Source organism: Dreissena polymorpha, chromosome 1, assembly GCF_020536995.1.
Source record: "Dreissena polymorpha isolate Duluth1 chromosome 1, UMN_Dpol_1.0, whole genome shotgun sequence".
Classification (NCBI taxonomy): domain Eukaryota; kingdom Metazoa; phylum Mollusca; class Bivalvia; order Myida; family Dreissenidae; genus Dreissena; species Dreissena polymorpha.
Window position 1 is genome coordinate 194596375 of NC_068355.1, and position 27218 is coordinate 194623592.

Here is a 27218-nt window from a genome sequence, read left to right on the forward strand (position 1 = left end):
CCCCTGCAGGCCAGGTGCTGGTCTGTGGATACTGGTCCCAAACTGTACTACAGGTGGGCTGGGAGGGAGAGAGTAAGCTGGCTAATCTTGCTACTCAGAGAGATGGAGTGATGTTGCCACGGTCAGTCTGCTACAGCAGCACCACATCATCCATCATTGTGGGACAGGAATGGAGTGACAACATCCTGGTGTTCAGAGTGGAATAGTGTGTACATGTATGTATTAGTTGTTGTAATTTGTGATTATTATTTTAATGACAATTTGTTGTTTAGCATACGAACATAGTAGTGTGTGATGTTACAATACAACATTGTTTGTGTAGTTAAAGATACAAATAATTTATGTGCACATATTGTTATCTGATTACACAATGTGAGGGTTTTTGTTTTGAACATAAGATCTAATGCATATTATGTTATGTTGTCATAACCTTTGTGTCATTATGGTCCTAAAATTTAGATCTTGTAAACTTTGCATGAAAAAACAAAGCATTTCAACTGAAAATTTAATATTTCTACATATATGCACATGAACATAGCAACTGAGGCTATTTTTAGACTTTCATTTCTATAAACACCATGCCATGTAAGAAATGTATATTGATGAATGCTTTTTTAATAAAATATGAAATTGTTTAAGTAATCTTTGGAGGAGTATATATTGATATTTTACGCAACGTTTACAGAAAGGTTACACTTGATGTGAGATTTATTAATTTGCCATATTTTATGATGTTGAACATGTCTTATTGATTGTTATTACATTTATATCAGTGTGTGCGAGTCTTAAATATACATACAAGAAATACATCAAGCTATTCTGCTGCTTCAGTTGCTGCTGGGTCGGGTCAACGATGCTGAGGATGTGGGGGACAAGCATGACGCAGAAGGTAAAAGAGACGCTTTGTCAGGCCTTTTCTTGGCCACTTTGGGAAAAAATGCAATTTTGGGATTTTGAATTTGTTTTGTGCTAAAAGTCCATTGACTTGGGAAAAACACATTTAATATAAGTTTTAATTATACTTCAAATTATAGGAATAAAATCCTATTATAATAGTTATAAACTTTGTTAGATCTAATTGAAACATAATTTAGATATAATTTTCATAAGGAACAGCATATAACACGCTTTGGGTATGGGTCCGTTAAACAGACCCATGAATACTCAAGGAAAAGTACTGCTTGTGTATTTCCTGTTTATTAAGATGAGGTGGCAAAGAATGGTATGAATTTACATAAGGTAAAATATCCTTTTAAATTGTTTGTTTATTGTAAAATCATATATATTCGTCCGCATGTTATTTCGTAATTAAAAAAAGACTTTCATGGACGTGGTAGTTAATGCATGACTTTCTCAGTTTGGAAACAATAAATATGGAATTTGTGTAAGTTATTTTCCAGTGTGTTTGTAATTAATTTGTGGATCGTTTAACCCTTAAAATCAATAAAAAATAATGTCCCGCGAATAATAGTGTTTTTGCAGTGTATAAATAATAAGTGAAGTGTACGAGAATGATATGATATGATTTCACAGAAGGTAAAATGGCGTCTATTCTTGTGTATATCGTGTTTTCAGTACAACTTATTTTACTTGATGATCAATAACTCAAACCCTTTTCCAGCTCGATGCTTTATAACTTTCCGATACAGACACCTCAGAAACACAACACCGCAATAATTTCTGTCATCCCCATGCAGGCCTTGAGTTTTTGTAAAGCTGTAAGATATTTAATTAAGCCTATTTTATTGGAATCTATTCCATCTAATGCCGTATAGAGTCTTATTGCGAGGAGGTGTTAAGTTTTTATTGAGTATACAGTGTTGTTTTTTTTAGTCAAAACAGGCCCCGTCACAAAGGAGCATGATTTACATTAAACCACCATTTTTTCACAGGATATTATGCGTTCTTGTTAGTTTCATGGAATAAATGTGTTTTGTTTAATGGAATTAATGAGTATTGAAAAGTGTAAAGAAAAATAATTAAATTGGAAAATTTGTATGGGAAAATAATTAAAACAAGCAAATTCGTTGAATTGATAGCACACGCCAATATGCTTCTGGACACAAAAGTATTATATTTGACACTCAAAACAACATTGTTTCAAGATACAAAGGGCCAAAACTCCGTTATGAACAGATGGTGTACATTGCCATTTGGCGTGCATCATCCTCTTATCCATATATATTCTCATTTCATGTTTCAATAAAATCGGCCAAAGCACTTCAAAAATATGGCTCCGGACACACAAAAAGCATTTTCAAGATACAAAGGGCCATAACTCTATTATTAACTGATGGTGTACAATGCCATTTGGCGTGGATCATCCTCTTATCCATATGCATACTCATACCAAGTTTCAATGAAATCCGCCAAAGCACTTACAAGATATGGCTCCGGACAGACGGGCGGACGGACGGAAAGACGGACGGAAGGACTGACAGACAACGCAAAACAGTATCCCTCCGCCTATGGCAGGGGATAATAAAAGTACAGAATCTCGTATTGAGCACATCTAAACTCACAAATTCGCACTGAAAGAAGCCCAAACACGTTTTAATAATATTATATTTATTCTTCGATATAGCATAAAAGAAGTTTACAGTATATTTACTGTATTCTGTTATATAAGTTAATATTATTTGCTCTTGAAAGCCCTTTATAAATTTAAGCACCGACAATGGAAGCCATATGTCTTTATCAGGCATTATTATAATAATTTTCATTGTTCAAACATTTCTACGTAAAGGATCAATCTGAAGTTTGGCATGCACATTGAGGATAGATGAAAAATGATAAGGAAGTGCATATTTTTTGCGTTTTAAACAGTTCAGGTTGTCTTATAGGTTACATTATACTAAATAATCGTTTCATGTAGGGCTGTACTGACTAAAAAAATCATATTTTACTCGAAGCCATGTTTTACACTTTAGACTGGTGTTCTGACTTTATCTCTTGGATATATTGGAAGGGAAAGAAAAGGTGCTCGGTATTTAATCCCTGACATATGATAAAGTTAGAGACTAAAGTACAAGTTTGACCTGAAAACAGTTACATTGCACTAGAAAATGGCCGCAAAATTTAAGGCGCAAAAGAAGTAGAGTTTGATTTGAGTAAAGTAAATGTTTGGTTTAACATGACATATCTTTTTTATTGCTTAAATTGATTCAGCTTAGAATGAACTTTCAGAAAAAGTATCGTTATGGTGGTCTCTATGTTCAAAATGTTGCATTTATTTTCTCTTTAAGTTGTCGCATTTACATTGAATTATATAGGGAAATCATTAAGTATATTGTGGCCTTTAACAAATTTAGCTTACACTAACAAGGGAGAGAACTGTCAATATGTACCAGCAGTGAGTTGTTGCCATTAAATTGTTTCATATTTATTAATTTGTAATATGTCTTACAACTTTTATGACATGATGGTTTACTTTGGAATTGTTGTCTAGTGTGAATTTAAACAGAGTTTAACACCAAAGACCTGTAAAGGCATGGTAAAAATGGTGTGTGTGTTTTTGTTACTTTGGGAATACATAAATATGAAGTTGTTGCCTCCCATTTATTATTATCCCCCGCCATAGGTGGAGGGATATTGTTTTGGCGTTGTCCGTCCGTCCGTCTTTTCGTCCATCCATTCGTACGGAGCCAAATCTTGGAAGTTCTTTAGCGGATTGCATCAAGATGATTTTCCTTTTGTTTTTGTTGTTATGCAGGAAAAACTGGCTAAAAACATCAATGAGCCACGCTGTGGAAAAATAGGGCTTAATGCATGTGCTTAGATTGTAGTCCCAGATTAGCCTGTGCAGTCCGCACAGGCTACTTAGGGACAACAATTACCTCTTTAAAGGTATTTTTTGTTGAAAATAAGTATCTTCTTTTGTGAAAATCCAGTATCGTCAGAAAGTGTCCTCCCTGATTTGCTTATGTGGATTTCACATGCTAATCTGGGACGAAAGCTTCTAATATTGATGAGCGGCAATTTGGATTATAAAATTACACTGAAAGTTAAGTAAGAATAATAATTATGAATTTACAGGTTATTAAAGCATTAGCCAACACTTTTAATGTTTTAATACGAAATGGTTTAATTGCATTAATTTTCATTAATTGCTATTTAGGACAAGGCACCAATTAAATTCCAAATTAGAAATTCAGATAATTATGTTTTGCTGTTGAAAACCTTCACATCCAATCAAGAGGCATATATGTAGTGTATTATGCATTGTATTATAAAAATGTGTTACAAGTTCATATCCCCCAATCTAGTGTTGTTGTTTTCAGGAGAGCACCAGCATTAATATCGAGTTGGCCAAGCAACAGCACCAGTCTGGCCTGCAGGAGCCCCAATACAGAACTATCCTTTCCTTCCCCTGATCCCTAGCTTCTCCCACTGGACCACCAGCCTCAAAGGGTCAGCATCGTTACACAAGTCTGTGCAATAAATCCTCAGCACGTCAAGTTTTCACGCGCTGTTATGAACAACCGAAATATCCGTGTCGAAATTTCCCCAAGCAAGCCCGAGTAGTTTTGTTTAGCTCTAGTGCCAGAGTGGGATGAGTGTTACAGAAGCGAGACGTTATAGCAGTACATATGGTAACGCTAACAGTTAACGCAAACAGTTAGTTCCTGCTGTGGACATCACGAAGAATCTCACGAAGGATTAAACGTTGAATAGTTTGTTTAATTCTTTATAAGACAGCTATATATTCAGCAAGGAACGAGAGAAAAAAAGGAACAATTGAAATGATTCATTCAGATGTATATCTGCTGTAGATAGTTAGGACAGTAGTAGCGTTACAGACTGTCCTCAGCGCACAATATATTCATGTGGTGCACCACAGACGCAAATTCCCCCCATTATTGAAAACAAGTTGCTAAAAGTAAACACGTCCGGTTATGTACTCCGAGCCCAAAGGGCATTGCATTGAATTGGGACTAAAGAAGGCTAAAAAACTTGACACCGGTTTTGTTGTATGCTCCAGTACACCCTTCGACTCTCAGCCCGAAGTTAATCAGAACTCAAACTCGGCCCTTAACAATATCCGCGAGGCCAGCATATCAGCTCAGCTTCTGAGCTTCAGGTGAGACCTTACAGTGTTAGTAACTTTGTCAAAGATTGGGCTTAAATTCAGCCCCATTCCTCAAAAAGTCTAATTTTGTATGCCCCCTTTCGAAGAAGAGGGGGTATATTGCTTTGCACATGTTGGTCTGTTGGTCGGTCTGTCGGTCGGTCCATCCACCAGGTGGTTTGTGGATGATAACTCAAGAACGCTTGGGCCTAGGATCATGAAACTTCATAGGTACATTGATCATGACTCGCAGATGACCCCTATTGATTTTGAGGTCTCTAGGTGAAAGGTCAAGTTCACCGTGACCCGAAATGGTTAAATGGTTTCCGGATGATAACTCAAGAACGCTTAGGCCTAGGATCTCTAAACTTGATAGGTAGATTGATCATGACTCGCAGATGACCCCTATTGATTTTGAGGTCACTAGGTCAAAGGTCAAGGTCACATTGCCCCGAAATAGTTAAATGGTTTCCGGATGATAACTCAAGAATGCTTATGCTTAGGATCATGAAACTTGATAGGTACATTGATCATGACTTGCAGATGACACCTATTGATTTTCAGGTCACTAGGTCAAAGGTCAAGGTCATGGTGACCTGAAATAGTAAAATGCTTTCCAGATGATAACTCAAGAACACTTATGCTTAGGATCATGAAACTTCATAGGTACATTGATCATTACTCACAGATGACCCCTATCGATTTTGAGGTCACTAGGTCAAAGGTTAAGGTCACCGTGACCCGAAATAGTAAAATGGTGTCCATATGATAACTGAAGAACGCTTATTCCTAGGATCATGAAACTTGATAGGTAGATTGATCATGACTCGCAGATGACCCCTATGGATTTTAAGGTCACTAGGTCAAAGGTCAAGATCATGGTGACCTGAAATAGTAAAATGGTTTCCGGATGATAACTCATGAACGCTTATGCCTAGGATCATGAAACTTCATAGGTACACTATTCATGACTGGCAGGTGACCCCTATTGATTTTCAGGTCACTAGGTCAAAGGTCAAGGGCACAGTGACAAAAAACATATTCACACAATGGCTGTCACTCCAACGGAGAGCCCATATGGGGGGCATGCATGTTTTACAAACAGCCCTTGTTTTATAAATATTTACTGGTTAAAATTTACAATGCATTATTTGCCAAAAAAAGTGTTTGATAGGTTGCAACAATGAGTTACTTGCCTTATTAAGCTGTATAAGTTGAAACTTAGTACAATCAAAATACAAATAAAAAATTATAAATTGTTAAGTATTTGTGTTCACGTATAACTGATTATGATTTTTATTTAAATTAGAAACCGGATGTTTGCAAAGACAATATCACTATACTGCTTTTATATCCTTATGCACACACTTTTAACGCCAGTGACTAAACTTTACATCTAAGGTCTGTCTTACAAAAACAATTGCATAAAATGTAGACATCAACTAGTATCGATTCAATATCACATACATATAAAAAATTTAACCAGAATAGGCTATTATTACTAGTATAATGGCCCCTGGTAGCAGAATATCATATACTTAATTCACCATAGACTTTCATCTGTTTTTGCATTTCTGTCTAATCCATAGGCAAAACGTGTGTGATCAAGTACTCATATACTTACAGTATTGTGTCTTATGACTTGTTGTATTGTCTATTGCAAGTTGTTTAGTCTCGCGTAATAAGTTGTGCACATTTTAATATGTACAGTCTCATATTTTAAGTTGTTCAGTGTCATGTTAAAAGTTGTATTATTTTACAGTTAAAGTTGCCGAGTATCAAATTAAAAATTATGTAGTCTTTCATTTTAAGTTGTTACCGGTAGGCTTATTTGGGCAGACACTTTGTGCACAATTTATAAAGCCTGGTTTCTCGGTATGAGGCTCAAAGTACATCCCCCTACAGTCTGTTACAGAGTTGTACAAGATGATACCAGGTGAGCCTTGTTATGGGAAAAGGGTGCTTAATGCATTTTATGTACCATCCACAGATTAGCCTGTGCAGTGCGCACTCTGAATTATCAGGGATAATGCTTTCCATTTTTGAGGAAATTTTCGCTTTAAAGAAATTATTTCTAAACAAAAATCATGTCTTGGTGGAAAGTGTCGTCTCAAGTTAGCCTGTGTGGACTTCACAGGCTAATGTGGTACTATACATATTCATTAAGCCCAGTTGTCCTGAATATGGCTCAAGTTTAGTCTGCTTCCAGTCTGTTGGTATTTGTAAATTCTGATTAGAACAAATATGGTATAAAAACCACTATGATTAAAAACTGGTAATTGAGACATCGGTGTACATAAAAATGCAAATTTAACATACATATTGAGCAATTCTAATAGTAGCTCAAAATTTCCCAATTTAACATAGTTTGCCATTTTTAAAGAGTTGGTTACTCATTTTTTCACAAAATTAAAAATTTTTAGTCGTATTTTGTTCACAAAATATCATATCAAACACAGTTAATGTTTTAAATAACTTGGACAAAATATTGTTTTGTTATTGGTAACTGTGAAAATATAGATTTATCAAAGTACAGGCAAACTAGTATTGTAATATGATGGTAATTAAGGGCAAATGGCCTGAAACATAATTTTTACTCCAAGGTGTATGTGTGAAAAAAACTTTTCCATCTTTATAAAGTACACGTAATAGGCACTTCCTTATATGCAAGTGGACTAATAAAATGAGCACTGAAACTGAACATTTCAACAAAAACGCATGTCAAAGAATATATTTTGATTGGATTTGTGCAATGAAGTTCCATGCAATTAAAAAGACATATAATTCTCAAATTAAAAGATAGAATTTTCCCGATGTTTGATAATATTACGCTAATTTTCCTCATTGGTGTGGTACAGATACTTTTTTGGCAAGTTCAAAAGACTATCGGCTTTCTCAATGTTACAGCAACTGCTAAGCTCAGAAGACCAAGGAGTAGTGAAAGGCTCAGCCAAGTCAAAGTCCAGCGATGTGAGGGTGAGACAGCCTTCCCATGTCCTCGTATTGCAACATGAAGGACATTTTAGCTGAAACTAACAAGGGAGAGAACTGTAGATCTGCACCAGCAGTGAGTTGTTGCCCTTAAGTTGTTTAATGTTTTATTTATTTGTATTATGTCTTACAACTTACATGTTGATTGACTTTAAGACTGTTTTCTAATGTGAATTTAAACAGATTTTAACCATCAAAGATCAGTAAAGGCAAGGTAAAATAATATGTGTGTGTGTTTTTTTGCAACGTTGGTGAGACATTAATATTATTATTAAATATTAATATTGTTGCCTCCCATTTATTGAAACATATAATAACAACAAAACATATCTTATGACATTTTAAAAGTAATGTGATTAATAGAATAAGTACAATTAAAAATATTAAATTTTTAACCAAATGGTTTTCCTTCTTTGTGTTTTGCAGCAAAAAATTGGCTAATAGATAAATAAGCTGTGATGTGGAAAAATGGGGCCTAATGCATGTGCTTAAATTGTTGTCACAGATTAGCCTGTGCAGTTTGCACAGGCTAATCACGGACAACACTTTCCTCTTAAAGGTATTTTTCATTAAACAAATAATCCTCTTTATGAAAATCCAGTCTAGTCAAAAAGTACCCTCCATTATTAGCTTATGTGAATTTCACATGCTAATCTGGGACGACACTTTCTAACATTAGTGATCCGCATATTGGTTTATGAAAATACATTTCTGGAAATGGAGTCAAGATAATAGATATAAATGTACAGATAAGTATAGCATTAGCCAACACTTTTCTTGTTTTAACACAAAATGACTTAATTGTATTTATGTTCATGCTATTAAGGACAAGGAACCAATAAAATGCCGGATTAGAAATTCATGTTGTTGAAAACCTTCACAGCCAGTCAAGAGGCATAGTTTGTTATAGATTATAATATAATTGTTACAAGTTCCTATCACCCACTGTGTTGTTGTTGTTTTCAGCAGAGCACCAGCATTGATATCGAGTTGGCCCAGCAACCGCACGAGTCCCGCCTGCAGGAGCCCCAGTCCAGAACAACCCTTCCCCTCCCCTGACTTCTAACTCCTTCCCCTTGACCTCCTGACTGAAAAACTCAGCATCGTTGAACAACTCCGTTCTGCAGGAAATTCTGAGCATGATTCTGGTCAAACGTCGAGTTGTCCACACATAAGCCTGGGTAGTTTTGTTAAGCTAGAGTTCCGCGTGGGCCTGAGAGGGACAAGTTTTACAGACACGAAAAGTTATAGCAGTAGTTATGGTAACGCTAACAGTCAGTTGTTGCTGTTGGACATCACAACAAATATCCTGAAGAACAAAAAGTTCAATAACTTGTTCCAATCTTTATGGGACAAACAGAAATTGAACGGGAGAAAATCAAGGAACAATAAAAGCGTAAGCTTTCCTAGTGGGATGCTTCTGCTGTTGATAGTTTAGACGACAGTAGGGTTACGGACTGCCCCAGATTGTCCATTCAGCGGCCAAAATATCATAATAGAACGGACTTTTGGCAATATTACCGACAAAGAAAGGCAGTAATGACTTGGTTGTGAATACCCAGAGCACGATACATCCATGCTGACACAAAAAGGCAGTAATGACTTAGTGGTGAAAACCCAGAGCATGCTACATCCATGCTGACACAGAAAGGCAGTAATGACTATGCTGTGAACACCCAGAGCATGCTACATCCATGCTGACACAGAAAGGCAGTAATGACTATGCTGTGAACACCCAGAGCATGCTACATCCATGCGGAAACAGAAAGGCAGTCACGACTATGCTGTGAACACCCAGAGCACAATATATCCATGCTGACACAGAATGGCAGTAATGACTATGCAGTGAACACCCAGAGCAAGATATATCCATGCTGACACAGAAAAGCAGTAATGACTATGCTGTGAACACCCAGAGCACAATACATCATTTGCTGACACAGAAAGGCAGTAATGACTTGGCTCTGAACACAGAGCACAATACATCCATGCTGACACAGAAAGGCAGTAATGACTTGGCTGTGAACACAGAGCAACATACATCCGTGCTGACACAGAAAGGCAGTAATGACTTGGCTGTGAACACAGAGCTTAATATATCCATGCTGACACAGAAAGGCAGTAATGACTTGACTGTGAACACAGAGCACAATACATCCATGCTGACACAGAAAGGCAATTATGACTTGGTTGTGAACACAGAGCACAATACATCCTTGTTGACACAGAAAAGCAGTAATGACTTTGCTGTGAACTCAGAGTACGATACATCCATGCTGACACAGAAAGGCAGTAATGACTTGGATGTAAACACCCAGAGCACAATACATCCATACTGACACAGAAAGACAGTAAAGACTTGGTTGTAAACACCCAGAGCACAATACATCCATGATGACACAGAAAGGCAGTAAAGACCTTGTTGTAAACACTAAGAGATCCATACATACATGGGGTGTGCCACAGCCGCAAATTACGCCAACTATTGTGAACAAGGTGCTTAAAGTGAACATGTCTGGGTTTGGTATGAGGACTTAGCACTCCAAGCCCAGAAGGCCTCGCATTGAATTGATGCAAGAGAAGGCTTTGAAAAATATTAGCAGTTTTGTTGTGTGGTCCAGTACGCCCTTCGACTCTCAACCTGAAGAAAGCAGAACTCAAACTCGGCTCTTAGCAATATCAGCAAGGCCAGCATGTCATCTCCGCTTCTTGAGCTTCAGGTGAGACCTTACAGTGTTAATTTTGTTGTTGAAATTAGGGCTGAAATTCAGCCCCATTGTTATCTCAAAAAGTCTATATCCATGATTACTGGCTTAAGTTCTCAATTCATGGTTTCCCGCAAGAAAAAGAATGTTTTGATAGGTTGCAACATTGAGTTAATCAGAACTCAAATTCAGCCTTTGGCAATATCAGCGAAGCCAGCATATCAGCTCAGCTTCTTGAGCTTCAGGTGAGATCATACAGTGTTATTCATTTTGTCGAAATTGGGGCCAAACTTGAGTCCCATTCCTAATCTTAAACAGTTTATTTTTTCCATAATTACTGGCTAAAGTTTTCAATTCAAGGTTTGACCCCAAACAATGTTTTAATGGGTTACAAATTGAGTTTGTTTCCTTATGCAGCTCTATAAGTTGAACCTTAGTGCAATTTATCTTGATAGCACTTATTCTCAATTTTTAAATTATGTTTAGCAAAAACTACAACCATTTTCCCAATTTAATTCAAAACACTATGATTTTTTACGAATTGTCCCAATCCAAAAATGGTTACAATAAACTCTGCATAGAGCTAGCCCCTAGTTATAGCACATTATAAAGTTTTTTATCAGAATAACTGGCTTAATTATACCCGCACAAACGAAGTTTAGGGGGGTATATAGGTAGTATAGGAGTGAACTAGTCTGTCGGTCTGTCTGTCGATCCGTATTTAGTGTCCGTTCTCTAATTCAAGTAGTTTTCATCCGATCTTTACCACATGATGTATAGGCCAAGTTTAAACATGGGCTTTGTCGGGTTAAAAACTCGGTCACGGTGTCACTTAGTGCATTTTAAACATTCAGCATGTTGTCCGCTCTCTAATTCAAGTAGTTTTCATCCAATCCTCACCAAACGTGGTCACAAGTTTATTCTAAATGATCTCTAGGACAAGTTTAAACATGGGCCATTCCAAGCCTAAAACTAGGTCACCGGGTCACTTTGTGCATTTTTAACATTCAGCAAGGTGTCCGCTCTCTAATTCAAGTAGTTTACATCCGATCTTCACCAAACTTGTTCAGAAGTTTTATGGAGATGATCTTAAGGCCAAGTCAGAACATGGGCCTTTCTGTGTGAAAAACTAGGTCAAGAGGTCACTATTGCGTTTTAAGAATAGAGCATGGTGTCCGCTGTTTTTTTGTGAAGACGACATGCAAAATATTATGTGTCAATGCGGCATGTGGGGGTATTCGTCACATCTGTGACAAAGCTTTAGTTTGCTTATTTCACTAAGTTTAATTACTATTTTGAACTCACATCTATTGTTTCTTATTAAATGCCAAACAGTTGTATTGTCTCACATTGAAAGTTGTTAAGTCTCAGGTATAAGTCATAAACTGTCACATTTAAAGGTGTGCAGACTCACACTTAAATATGTAGATTGAAACATTTAAAGTTGTGTTGTCACACATTTTTAATTGCTGAGAATCTCATTTAAAATTATGTAGTCTCAAATTTAAAGTTCTTTAGTCACACAATTAAAGGTGTACAGTCTCACATTCTAAACTGCTCAAGTAATGCCTGTTTTTGATTTACAAAAAATAGATATAACACCTCGCTACAAACCCAAAAATTCCAATTTCAAGTTGGTGCACGTAAAACATTGATACTACGTTATTCTGAATTCTAATTGGTGAAAAATTAATTGCAATATTTTAAATATCAATTATAGGCACGATGTTTGGCATTTAAAAAACAGGTCTGTAAGGTAAGGTGTTTCAAGGCTTATTCATGTGTCACTAAACAATCCGGTTTTAGTTTACTTTCCATTTCCTTTTCAGTGAACTTTACTAGCAAACATGACAAACGTCATTGAAATGAAAGTCGATGACAACCCCCTTCTTGCACAAATACTACAACTTGCTGAAGAAAATCAGCATGAAGACGTCTTGCGTCAGACTACCAAGCCTCCTATCAATATATCCTCCCATGTTGGCTACATCAACACTTCCAACAGCAGAGCCTTGGTGAGTTTGACTTCCGTCTCAGCATCCATGTCGCTTAGCAACAATTGAATGATGGGCGTCGACAAATTAGGCCGGACAAGTCGCTAGAACTGAAACCAACTGATCCAACAGGTAGAGCAGGCGTTGCGTGACACGTTGGTTAATGTGACTGACCTCGATATGTTGTTCTCGAATAATGTGAACCTTAGGCCTGGAGAGCAGTATGCAATTGACGCCATTCAACAACAGTTGTTGTCAGCAATTCTCAGGTTTAAGGGTGGCGACTTCGGCGTCGGGACTCACACCATCTCTGTCTATGGCCCAGTCACAGCAGCAGCAGCAGCAACAAGAACAATAAGTAGTATCTTAGCGGTGTTCTGGGATATGGGGCTTCATGTATGTGCTTAAATTGTCATTCCAGATTAGCCTGTGCAGACTGCACATGCATTAAGTCCTATTAAAGTGTCATTCCAGATTAGCCTGTGCAGACTGCACATACATTAAGTCCTATTAAAGTGTCATCCCAGATTAGCCTGTGCAGACTGCACATACATTAAGCCCTATTAAAGTGTCATTCCAGATTAGCCTGTGCAGACTGCACATACATTAAGTCCTATTAAAGTGTCATCCCAGATTAGCCTGTGCAGACTGCACATACATTAAGTCCTATTAAAGTGTCATCCCAGATTAGCCTGTGCAGACTGCACATACATTAAGCCCTATTAAAGTGTCATTCCAGATTAGCCTGTGCAGACTGCACATACATTAAGTCCTATTAAAGTGTCATCCCAGATTAGCCTGTGCAGACTGTTCATACATTAAGCCCTATTAAAGTGTCATCCCAGATTAGCCTGTGCAGACTGTTCATACATTAAGCCCTATTAAAGTGTCATCCCTGATTAGCCTGTGCAGACTGCACCTACATTAAGTCCTATTAAAGTGTCATCCCAGATTAGCCTGTGCAGACTGCACCTACATTAAGTCCTATTAAAGTGTCATCCCAGATTAGCCTGTGCAGACTGTTCATACATTAAGCCCTATTAAAGTGTCATCCCTGATTAGCCTGTGCAGACTGCACCTACATTAAGTCCTATTAAAGTGTCATCCCAGATTAGCCTGTGCAGACTGCACCTACATTAAATCCTATTAAAGTGTCATCCCAGATTAGCCTGTGCAGACTGAGCATACATTTATCTGAGAATGAGGCTCATATAGTTCACTTAACGTCAGTCCTTTTTCTGCCTGATTGAGGAAAAGTTCCTAGCATAAAATGTGAATTCTCTGATTTTAAATTTATCAAACTTGGTAAATAAAAAGCAAATAAAAGTTAATCTGATATCAGTTTTAATCAAAGGTCAGGGCATAGTTGTGTCTATTTTACTGCTGAAATTTAGCCCTTGAACAACAGTTTCTCCTTGCAATAAAAAAATCCACTTTAATTATTAAATTCTATTAAATTTAAGTAAAACAATTATTTAATGCCTTCAGCACATTATGAAATTATTATCTTCATTTATTTTCAATATTTATTTAAATTGCCGATTTTTGTTTTAAGAGCTAGTTCCTAGCAATCATAGATCGGTACCCTGCTGAAAAACAGGATCTCTGGTCAGCTGGGCCCAGATGCCCAGCAACACTTCCTGGCCCAGGACCTTGGGGCAAATGCTCAACATGTCCTAGCTGCATGGTGAAGCCAGTCTAATTCTTGGGCTCCAAACTCTCCTGATGTGGCGCCAAGTTTACCTCATCCATAAGGTACATTGGTACTGTCATTTACCATGTATAATGTTCAGTTTTTATGCCCCCGGTAGGGTGGCATATAGCAGTTGAACTGTCCGTCAGTCAGTCTGTCCGTCCGTCCGAAAACTTTAACATTGGCCATAAATTTTGCAATATTGAAGCTAGCAACTTGATATTTGACATGCATCTGTATCTCATGAAGCTGCACATTTTGAGTGATGAAAGGGCAAGGTCATCCTTCAAGGTCAAAAGTCAAAAAATACAATCCAAGGGAAGAAATAAGCTTTAAAAGGGAGATAATTTCTAAACCTGCCAAATGATATATTGAAATTGTATTTCAAAGCCGCACAATAAGGAGCATTGTGTTTCTGACGAACACATCTCTTGTCTACTTCAAATTTCAATTAAAATAGTTTGTGCTTTTCATATATTAATAAATCTCTATCATGGCTGCTAACTTAATAAAATCATTATGTTATTGTTAATATTCATAATTGCCTTGAAATGGCAAAGGGGGGTGCATACCGATTTGTCTTGCTGTTGAAGTGCACTTAATAAATATTGGTTTCAGATGGATGAAAAATGTTTGCTTCTAGTGTACAGTATATAGTAGTCTATGTTTGTATGTTTGTATGAAGTGTTTAGTGTATATCTCATTTGTATCAAGAGTTTTCAAATATAATGTATTTCTTTTTTTACTCAAACAAACTTGATTTACATCCAATGTAATTGATGACATTCCAGAATGCATTGAATTATTTGGTTTACAGGGACACATTTCTAGGATGCGCTAAGGTCCTTTTATCTGTTCACAGAGGGCTTATACTCACAAGTTCAGGCCCAGAGAACGGTGTTCCCCAACTACAACACAACCAGTACGTCTCAATAGGTAAGTCCTCTTCCCATCGCAAAAGGGGTCACTGTGCCATTGCCTAATGCTTTAGATGGAATCAAGTTTTAACAAATAAGGTTAAACCCTATGCAAACTGAGGTTTCTGCTCTTCAATTAATTTACCAGTTTATCTTAACTAAGTTTAAGGGTTCATTCACAAACTATTGTATTGTATATAGACATGTGAAGAAAATGCATAAGGTTCAAGCTTGACCCTCAAATTTGTATTTAAAATTGAACATCTTTAGCTACCATTTGAATTGTTTTCAATTATGGAACATTTAGATTGATTTAGAGCATAATCAATTCCATATGTTTTTAAGTAGCTGAAAATAAAAAACCCTTATATGTAACGATTTTGCTCTAAAGCAATTTAAATGTTCCATAATTGAAAACAAGGCAAATTCATCATTTGTTTTTAATTTCATTCACGAGATACAAAATTATGTCTTTTTTATGCCAACCTCAGCATTGTTGGGTTACTTTTGTCTATGGCAAAGTGAGTTTAATGTTTACACCAAGCCATGAATCAAAAATTAAAACAGAAATAACAAGTCGTTAAAAGGATTAGATATAACAGATTATGTTCACTTTGTGTTGTAATTATCAGAGTAATAGAAGCTTTAAAAACAGATATGAGCCTTGCGCTGGGAAACGGGTTGAATGCGTAAAGTGTTTGACTCCAATCAGGGACACCACTTACAAATTGGATTTGGCTAAGAACATATTTCTTTAAAACAAAAATTCTATAAAAGTGGAAAGTTTTATCCCTGATTGGCCTGGTTATTCCTGAAGGTTCATGTATAATAGAACAACCAGCAGCAGCGGTGACCCGAAATAGTAAAATGGTTTCCGGATGATAACTCAAGAACGAATACGCCTAAGATCATGAAACTTCATAGGTACATTGATCATGACTCGCAGATGACCCCTTTTGATTTTGAGGTCACTAGGTCAAAGTTCAAGGTCACGGTGACCCGAAATAGTAAAATGGTTTCCGGATAATAACTCAAGAACGCATATGCCTAGGATCATGAAACTCCATAGGTAGATTGATCATGACTCGCAGATGACCCCTATTGATTTTGAGGTCACTAGGTCAAAGGTCAAGGTCATGGTGACACAAAATAGTAAAATGGTTTTTGGATGATAACTCAAGAACGCATATGCCTAGGATCATGAAACTTCATAGGTAGATTGATCATGACTCGCAGATGACCTCTTTCGATTTTGAGGTCACAAGGTCAAAGGTCAAGGTCACGGTGACCCGAAATAGTTATATGCTTTCCGGATGATAACACGAGAACGCTTACGCCTAGGATCATGAAACTTCATAGGTACATTGATCATGACACGCAGATGACCCATATTGATTTTCAGGTCATTAGGTCAAAGGTCAAGGTCACGGTGACCCGAAACAGTAAAATTGTTTCTGGATGATAACGCAAGAACGCTTTTGCCTAGGATTATGACACTTTATAGGTACCTTGATCATGACACGCAGATGACCCCTATTGATTTTCAGGTCACTAGGTCAAAGGTCAAGGTCATGCTGACCTGAAACAGTAAAATTGTTTCCGGATGATAACTCAAGAACGCTTTTGCCTAGGATCATGACACTTCATAGGTACCTTGATCATGACACGCAGATGACCCCTATTGATTTTCAGGTCACTAGGTCAAAGGTCAAGGTCACAGTGACAAAAAACGTATTCACACTATGGCTGCCACTACAACGGACAGCCCATATGGGGGGCATGCATGTTTTACAAACAGCCCTTGTTTACTTTGCTTTAATTTATTGTTTTATTTTTATCATGTTGCCTCTCTTTTCCTAACCAGGTCAAGGGTCACCCCACAACGTTGAGTGCCTAGCGATGAAATCATCCACCGTTACATGTAGTTGGTCAGTAAAATGAGCGTTTTGTCTGCATATAACGTAAAAAGATTTTATCAAACAACATCTACATTTCTCACGGGATTAAATTGATACTTCAGTTGTTTGATCCCCATGAAGTATTGCTTTGATTGGTAGATGGTCATCTTGTGACAAAGCCCTAAATTATCATTGGCCAAGTCACTTTTGCACAAGATCAAATTAATATCACTGTATCTCACCACACATGGGATTCAGAGGCTGTGTAAGTTATATTCTATTCAGGGTTAATAACTAACAGATAATGTTGCAAAAACTTGTAATCCAATCCCATGCATATTTGATGCAATAAATACGTTTAAACTAACTAACATTGTGCCCACAGTTGTGTAAAGTTGTGTGAATATTTTTGTTTAAAAGAAAGAATAAAGCATTTGCATAACTTGTAAGGAAAAATACAGTGACAAAGAACAGTAACTGTTTATAGTCTTCTTCTCTAATTTCCTCGCTTTCTTTCATTTCTTTATATTTTATTCTCTACAGCATATCTCAAACACTATATAAATAATTGATCCTTAAAATATAAATGTATGGCACAGGTGCCATGTTTTACAAATATTATTCTACTCTAAAACAAATGTCATACACACAAACACATGTCGGGAGGGATTTGGTACTATTGTGATAAGCTCTTGTTTTTCTAAAAAATGCAAATGTGTGTCGAATATCAATAGGACATGGTGTTTGTTATAAATCAATTTAAAATATGAAATTAATCTACAACAGCGCACTCATTCTGACACGTTTTTTCCACCATACTTTTTGTCGGTTTTTAAGGACGCAATTAAAGAGTGTGTATCCGACTTTGCATCAGACCCCTATTAGAAGTAGCGCCCTGCCTATAAAGAGACTAATTAGTACCGACCTGTGCACATGTCTTTTGCAATAAACAAGCTGTCATACTTTCACTTGTCGTATTCTCAGATGAGTCACTATATCAATGTATTCAAGGTTAATTTTTACTTTAAAAAATAACAGTGTGTAAATGTAAACCCTGTAAATTCAAGTTATTTCAAAATAAAACACAAGTAAATTACTTTTAAACTGTTCTCACGTTAGTTTTTGTTATTGTACTGAAACATAGAAAAGTGTTGCATTTGGTAAATCTTCATATATGTATAACACTTTTTCTTGAACAAGTATATTTAAACCATTTTTTGTTTACCCGCCATGTGTATTTTATGCCCCACTTCAAAGAAGAGGGGGTATATTGTTTTGCGGGATGTTTGCTGGTCTATCGTTCGTGTTTTGGTAGACCAGTTGATTTCCTATAACTCACTCATCAACAAATTGATCTATTGGCTTCATACTTCACATGTGCATTGGTCTTGGACAGTAGATGACCTCTATTGAAATTGGGGTCACTAGTTCAAAGGTAAAGGTCACTGTCACAATAATTATGAAAATCATGTCAGATCAATAACTTGTCAATAAATTGACCAATTGGCTTGTTACTTCACATATGCATTTGCCTTGGACAGTAGATGGCCTCTATTGAAAATGGGGTCGCTAGGTCAAAGGTCACAGTCACAATACATGTGAAAATCCTTTCTGATCAATAACTCGTCAACAAATTGACCTATTGGCTTGATACTTCACATGTGCATTGGCCATGGATGGTAGATGACCCCTATTGAAATTGGGGTCACTAGGTTAATGGTCAAGGTCACTGTCGCAATTATAAGTGCGAAAATCGTGTCCAATTAATAACTTGTCAAAAAATTGACCAATTGGCTTGATACTGAACATGTGCATCGGTCTTGGACAGTAGAGGATGTCTATTGAAATTTGGGTCACTAGTTCAAAGGTCAAGGTCACTGTGACATTAGGTGATAAATTGGTATTCATTCGATATGTCATGAAAGGATTGAGTGATGGGAGTCAAAGCTCTGTTTTGGGAGGCATCTGTCTCGAACTGCGGAGCTCTTGTTTTTATTGAAACATTCTTTAAAAAAAAGTTTGGTGATAAATCAAAATGAACTTATGTTTCCTCTTTAATTATTTTAGCTTCATTGCATTGAATGCGTTTACATTTTCAAGTCGCTTTACAACTCTAGAACATCGTGGGCACAATGTAGGCTCTAGTTAAATCTTTTGACATTGCATTGTCGATATCAAAGGTCGAAACACTGACAAGTGTTTTGTTGGGTTTAAATTAGTTTTATTTGTCCTTGAAAACGCTAGTAATGTCTTTAATTTTTTTGACGCACGATTTACTTTTATTCCAGAAAACCTGGATAGCAGAGCAATGAGTATATCTCAGGAGCATTTGCAGTCACAGCAAGTGAACCAGCGGCAGTCATCGTCTCTAGATTCCGAGATCCCCTTGCTTCACAACCCTCAGTCTATGAACATCATGCATAGCAAACCTTGGGTGAGTTTTTGTGTCATATGCATGCTTTTTCGTGGCCTCACTTTCAGAGATTGGTGGGTGCATGTAGATTTACCCTTTTGTGTCCATACATCTTTCAATCCAGCTGTGTTTTTTTATGTCCCCCACTATAGTAATGGGGGACATATTGTTTTTGCCCTGTCTGTTGGTTGGTCTGTTGGTCTGTTGGTTGGTTGGTTGGTTGGTTTGCGCCAACTTTAACATTTGCAATAACTTTTGCAATATTGAAGATAGCAACTTGATATTTGGCATGCATATGTATCTCAAGGAGCTGCACGTTTTGAGTGGTAAAATGTCAAGGTCATCCTTCAAGGTCAAAGGTCAAATATATGGGTCAAAATCGCTCAATTAATGTACACTTTTGCAGTATTTCAATATTCAAGATAGCAACTTGATATTTGGCATGCATGTGTATCTCATGGAGCTGCACATTTTGAGTGGTGAAAGGTCAAGGTCATCCTTCAAGGTCAGAGGTCAAATATATGTGGCCCAAATCGCTTATTTTATGAATACTTTTGCAATTTTGAAGATAGCAACTTGATATTTGGCATGCATGTGTATCTCATGGAGCTGCACATTTTGAGTGGTGAAAGGTCAAGGCCAAGGTCATCCTTTAAGGTCAAATATATGGGTCAAAATTGCTCATGAAATGTCACTTCTGCAATATTGAAGCTAGCAATTTTATATTTGAAATGCATGTGTATCTCATGGAGCTGCACATTTTGAGTGGTGAAGGGTCAAGGTCAAGGTCATCCTTCAAGGTCAAACATCATATAGGGGTCAAGGTCATCCTTCAAGGTCAAACATCATATAGGGGGACATTGTGTTTCACAAACACATCTTGTTTTGTCATGTGTGACCTAGAAAAGTATTGCTTCTTGTGTGATAAAATCAGACATGTTTACAATCATGTGAACTTTCCTTCTTGTTTATTATACCCTACAAACGAAGTTTAGGGGTATATATAGGAGTGAGCTTGTCAGTCGGTCGGTTTGTATTAAGTGTCCACTCTCTAATTCAAATTGTTTTCATCCGATTTTCTAGATCAAGTTCGAATATGGATCATGCCGGGTCAAAAACTAGGTCACTGGATCACTAAGTGCGTTTTAAACATTAAGTATTGTGTCCGCTCTCTTATTCAAGAAGTTTTCATCAGAGCTTCACCAAACTTGGTTAGAATTTGTATCTAGATGATGTGTAGGTAAAGTTTGAACATGTGCCTTGCTGGGTCAAAATCTAGGTCACGGGGTCACTTAGTGCGTTTTAAACATTAAGGATGGTGTCCGCTGTTTTTTTGTGAAGGCAACATGCAAAATATTCAGTGTCAATGCAGCAGGTAGAGTATTAGTCACGTCTGTGACGAAGCTCTAGTTTTGGTTAATTTTTAGCTTGGCTGTTTTCTGAGAAAACCCGAGCTATTTTCATAGACAGCTCGTCGTCCGGCGTAAGCGTCGTGCTAAAACCTTAACATTGGCCTTAACTTTTTAAATATTGAAGATAGAAACTTGATATTTGGCATGCATGTGTATGTCATGAAGCTGCACATTTGAGTGGTAAAATTTCAAGGTGAACATCATCCTTCAAGGTCTAGGGTCAAAAAAACAAATCCAAGGGAAGTTATAAGCTTTATATGGACATAGTTATCTGACCTGCCAACGTATATATTTTTGTTAAATAAATCAAAGTGGCGCAGTAGGTGGCATTGTGTTTCTGACAAACACATTGTGGTAAAAGGTCAAGGTCAAGGTCATCCTTTACGGTCTACGGTAAAAAATACAAAACCAAGGGAAGTAATAAGCTTTAAAGGGCGATACCTAATCAATATTGAACATAGCAACTTGATATATTTGGCATGCATGTGTATCTCATGGATCTGCACATTTTGAGTAGTGAATCTACAGTCACGGTAGTGGCTTTTAATTATTTGCTACTAAAAATAGAGATTTGTTAGAGACAATTATTTTCAAGGGAAGTAATTTATTTAATTATAAATGTCATATTATATATTTCCTTACCAAGAATTGAAGTTCATCTCAGACAGACATCTGAAGACATCTCAGAAAAACTCTTTTTCAACATGTTTTATTTTCTATTGGCTAGTTGGCCCTTTCTAAATTGTTGTCAATGATAAGGAAATATTTTTCCAAAGGAAAAATGTATGTTTATGGAATATCATCCCATATTTCCTGATTGATGGAGAAACTTAAAGTTAGTTGATAGTAAAGTGGTTATAATTAATTTTTAATGTAACTCAATGTATAAAAGTGCTATTATTGTTCTTGTTTATCATGGGTAACACACATAAAATGAAAAACTGACATTTACTGTTATGAATCTTTCTTTATTTCAGATGTCCATTGACGAAATCAAACCGGCAAATCAGAAGGACAGCCTGTTGCTACAGTTGTTATCATATTAACCCCAGTCATACCGAAGAAGCTCAGAGATATAAATGCTGTTTAAGATGTGCTAGTTTCTGCATACTCCATGTCTGGTGTGAACATGTACAAATGAAAGTCTCTACATACCCCATGTCTGATGTGAACATGTACAAATGAAAGTCTCTACATACCCAATGTCTGATGTGAACATGTACAATTGAAGGTCGCTACATACCCCATGTCTGATGTGAACATGTACAATTGAAGGTCTCTGCATACTCCATGTCTGGTGTGAACATGTACAATTGAAAGTCTCTACATACTCCATGTTTGATGTGAACATGTACAATTGAAGGTCTCTACATACCCCATGTCTGGTGTGAACATGTACAATTGAAGGTCTCTACATACCCCATGTCTGATGTGAACATGTACAATTGAAGGTCTCTACATACCCCATGTCTGGTGTGAACATGTACAATTGAAGGACTCTAAATACCCCATGTCTGGTGTGAACATGTACAATTGAAGGTCTCTACATACCCCATGTCTGGTGTGAACATGTACAATTGAAGGTCTCTACATACCCCATGTCTGATGTGAACATGTACAATTGAAGGTCTCTTCATACCTCATGTCTGGTGTGAACATGTACAATTGAAGGTCTCTACATACCCCATGTCTGATGTGAACATGTACAATTGAAGGTATCTACATACCCCATGTCTGATGTGAACATGTACAATTGAAGGTATCTACATACCCGATGTCTGGTGTGAACATGTACAATTGAAGGTCTCTACATACCCCATGTCTGGTGTGAACATGTACAATTGAAGGACTCTAAATACCCCATGTCTGGTGTGAACATGTACAATTGAAGGTCTCTACATACCCCATGTCTGGTGTGAACATGTACAATTGAAGATCTCTACATACCCCATGTCTGGTGTGAACATGTACAATTGAAGGTCTCTACATACTCCATGTCTGGTGTGAACATGTACAATTGAAGGTCTCTACATACCTCATGTCTGATGTGAACATGTACAATTGAAGGTCTCTACATGCCCCGTGTCTGGTGTGAACATGTACAATTGAAGGTCTCTACATACCCCATGTCTGGTGTGAACATGTACACTTGAAGGTCTCTACAAACTCCATGTCTGGTGTGAACATGTACACTTGAAGGTCTCTACATATCCCTTGTCTGGTGTGACCATGTACAATTGAAGGTCTCTACATACCCCATGTCTGGTGTGAACATGTACAATTGAAGGTCTCTACATATCCCTTGTCTGGTGTGAACATGTACAATTGAAGGTCTCTACATACCCAATGTCTGGTGTGAACATGTACAATTAAAGGTCTCTACATACCCAATGTTGGGTGTGAACATGTACAATTGAAGGTCTCTACATACCCAATGTCTGGTGTGAACATGTACAATTAAAGGTCTCTACATACCTCATGTCTGGTGTGAACATGTAAAATTGAAGGTCTCTACAGACCCCATGTCTGGTGTGAACATGTACAATTGAAGGTCTCTACATACTCCATGTCAGGTGTGAACATGTACAATGGAAGGTCTCTACATACCTCATGTCTGGTGTGAACATGTACAATTGAAGGTCTCTACATACCCCATGTCTGGTGTGAACATGTACAATTGAAGATCTCTACATACCCCATGTCTGGTGTGAACATGTACAATTGAAGGTCTCTACATACCCCACGTCTTGTGTGAACATGTACAATTGAAGGTCTCTACATACTCCATGTCTGGTGTGAACATGTACAATTGAAGGTCTCTACATACCCCATGTCTGGTGTGAACATGTACAATTGAAGGTCTCTACATACCCCACGTCTTGTGTGAACATGTACAATTGAAGGTCTCATCTTTGAATTTGGGACAGGTGGAAAATTAGTGACTTGATTCAGACAAAAATCTCATAATGACAAATCCCAACAAAAAGTGGAAAGCCAGAAAGTCTTGTGGCCAGCCATGTTTTTATGTGACCATCCCAGTTGTGTTCAAGGAAAAACAAAAGTTCATGTTTTATTGGAACTATTATGTTGTCAGTCATTTTATGTTGAAGGCTTTTATTAACTATATTTAAATTTAATAAGATTAAGATTACTTGATAAAAGCAATAATGTAAGATATTATTTTAAGCGCAAAATTAGCTTTGTACTTTGTCTGTTTTGTGAAATTTTATTTTGGAAATGTTAAGGAAAATATAATGCTAGTAAATATATGTCTATGCATGTTGAATTTAACATTTGTCAAACTGTTTTAATGATGCTTGTAACTTTGACAAAATTGAAAAAAATGTATTGTTTTCATGTAATGACACATGTTTTTTTTTGCTAAACCTGTACTATAGAGGTCATAGTTACAAGAATTGTTCAGACAGGTGGAGAATGTTTATGCTATGGCTTTGATACTCTTCAGTGTGCCTATTGGTGTCAGTGTTTTTATCAATAATGTTGTTTATTGTCTTACTATTTCTTGAAAATATTGATTAATTTCAGACAAAAACATTTAATCTTCCTTAAATTGTCTATTCTGTATTTACTACCAGTTATTTAATTATTTGCTTGAACATGATTTAAAAATGACTTTTTTGTGACTTAAAATGCTTTAAATGTTTTGAAACTGAGTGTTTAAAAACGAAAATATGAGATGTGGGGATAATGGCAAAGTTATGATCTGATTGTTTTTTGTTTTTGTAAGGTTTATTATGCTTTATATGTTTGTTTATAGACGAGATTAACTTGGCCAAGAAATCTTCATCACTGTATATATTGGTCAGTACATTTGTCATTTGTATTTGTATATAGAGCGATAGCGAAATGGTTGTATTTACAATGTAAATCATGCATTTATTGTTGCCATTTTGACTTTCGCTGTAAACATTCATTTGTACAAACAATTTTCATCCTGTACATCTTTTAGATGCCAGATAATAAAAACAAACATTGCTTGTGGAGATGCTCATTTAAAACTTTCTTAATGATACAGAACAACACATTCTGAAGAGGCAAATCCTTTAGACAATAGGAACATCTTGTTACTAGTATATGTAATGCCTTTCACTAAATAAAGTCAAGCAACTATCGAAAGATTGGTTTAACTTTATTTTGCATTATCTTAAGAAAAATTAATATATTCTACTTGGAAATCAGTCAATTGCAAATCAAGCGAGAGTGATGAAATATGCTAACACTTGTCAATAATTGAATTGTCTCTCTTTGTACATAAATATAGGGATGTTGTTGCTTGAAAAACAAAGTTGTATCCGTTGTTAGATAATGCTTTTGTTTATCTCTCAACATAACAAGTACATTCATTTGTTCATCTCTCAACATAACAAGTACATTCATACAGTTATTAAAAATATGACACTCTTAATTCTCAGCCATCAGTTTGTATTGGGATGTTGTGGAATACTTAATTACTAAACTAATATACGTCTGTTTAATGAATGAATAGCTATGGTACAATATGATACTCAGTGTTACAAAACATGTGTAATAAAAATATAATGTCATTTATTTGAAATCATAAAATTTAGTTGTCCATACAATGCTTACAGTTTTGCAATTGCGATGATAAAGGAAATGTTCTGCTCAAAATGTCTTTTTAAGACATGTGAAAATTGTAGCAATCATATTGTTCTTGTATTTATATTATACATTATAAGAATTTACTTACAGCTGATGATAGCGGCAGTTTACTATTTGTGTTACAGTTTGTTCCACTCGACCATCAGACCATATTTCCTTAAAAATGTGATTGTTAATATTGAACTGTAATTGAATGCATGAAACATGATTTTTCTGTTGCTTAACAGCTGAAAATAGCTTGATGTTTGTAAAACTGTATGAAATGTTTCAAATAAATCATTTTGATTACATAAAAAAATAAAATTACATTTTGCGTTACTTTGAATGCATAACAAACAATTGTTACCATACAATCATATTAGTATTGAACTTAATTAATACTTTAACTTTAAGATGCGATTTTTACAATAATGTGTTAATATTTTCATCCATTCCAAATAAGCATTGTGCATTAGTAAATATAGGGTGTATATACACTGCTTAGATGCCTTTTTTAAATTGCTTGTGTACGTCATATTGATTAAAGACTCTTATGTATTGCATATTTGTGTGTGCCAATGTCTTACTTATTTCTTCACAGTCCTTAAATTACTGCAAATAGTACTTTAAGAATGTTAAAATATTTATCTTAACCCTTTCAGTGCGGGAACCTAATTTTGAAGGCCTTTGCAAACAGTTTGGATCCAGATGAGACGCCACAGAACGTGGCGTCTCATCAGGATCCAAACTGTTTGCTATTCTGATAGTATTCTTTGAAAAAAATCGAAGAAAATGCTAATTTTAGAAATTCAGCAGACGACATTTTAGCAGACGACAAATTTCCCAGCATGCAAAGGGTTAACTATAAACAGGTTATCTGTTAATTTAAGTTTCATACATAATATTTAGTGCTAATAAATCAGCACTATTTATTGATTTTTTATATGGGCACTTCCCATGACTTTATTCGTGAATATTTCTTTGAATGTGCGGTAGGGAAAACATTGTTTGCTTGAAGGTTAGAAACTTAATGTTGACATCTTGAAAGATGGCAGTAAACATTTAACTGCAGAGTAGCTGGGAAAAAGATTGCTGTTAAACAATGTTAGACAGAACTCCACGCAAGATATGTCATGCATGCGATATGCATGAACTATCTTTTTAAAATAATTTGGATCTGAATTATTTTTAAGAAATGGTATGGTTATGAGGGTCTCTATGTGCAAAATGTTGCATTTATTTAGTGTACAAGTTATTGCTTAAACATTGAATTTGTTGTAGAAATAATATAGTTTATGTGACTTAAAGAGATATACATGTTTATGTTAGTGATGTGTTTTTGCTGATCCAAGTCTGTTCCTGCACACTATTTAAAGTAGATTACTACAAGTTATCTCATTTAAATGGGAAAAGTATTGTACTGTGAAAAAGTGTTGTGAGTTCAAATAAAAATACTATGAACCGTTGTATTAGTACTATATTGGCTACCCTTTGAATTAGTACTATA

At 36.3% G+C, this 27218-nt stretch overlaps 1 long non-coding RNA gene across 50 annotated transcripts; it reads left to right on the top strand.

Moving 5' to 3' along the window:
• The first annotated feature begins 5 nt into the window (after window positions 1-5).
• Window positions 6-27176, top strand: LOC127864442 (uncharacterized). 50 transcript variants are annotated; one of them, XR_008041979.1, is made up of 16 exons: window positions 6-215; window positions 832-889; window positions 4281-5080; window positions 7976-8135; window positions 9026-10779; window positions 12594-14513; window positions 15314-15387; window positions 17233-17296; window positions 19555-19700; window positions 22069-22278; window positions 22323-22718; window positions 22763-22850; window positions 22983-23114; window positions 23335-23378; window positions 23599-23642; window positions 23863-27176. It is a non-coding gene; the product is annotated as an uncharacterized LOC127864442 (long non-coding RNA). The 50 variants fall into 50 exon arrangements; XR_008041971.1 differs by lacking the exon at window positions 23599-23642 and adding an exon at window positions 23731-23818; XR_008041988.1 differs by having other exon boundaries at window positions 22763-22806; window positions 22983-23070.
• The last annotated feature ends 42 nt before the right edge of the window (window positions 27177-27218 follow it).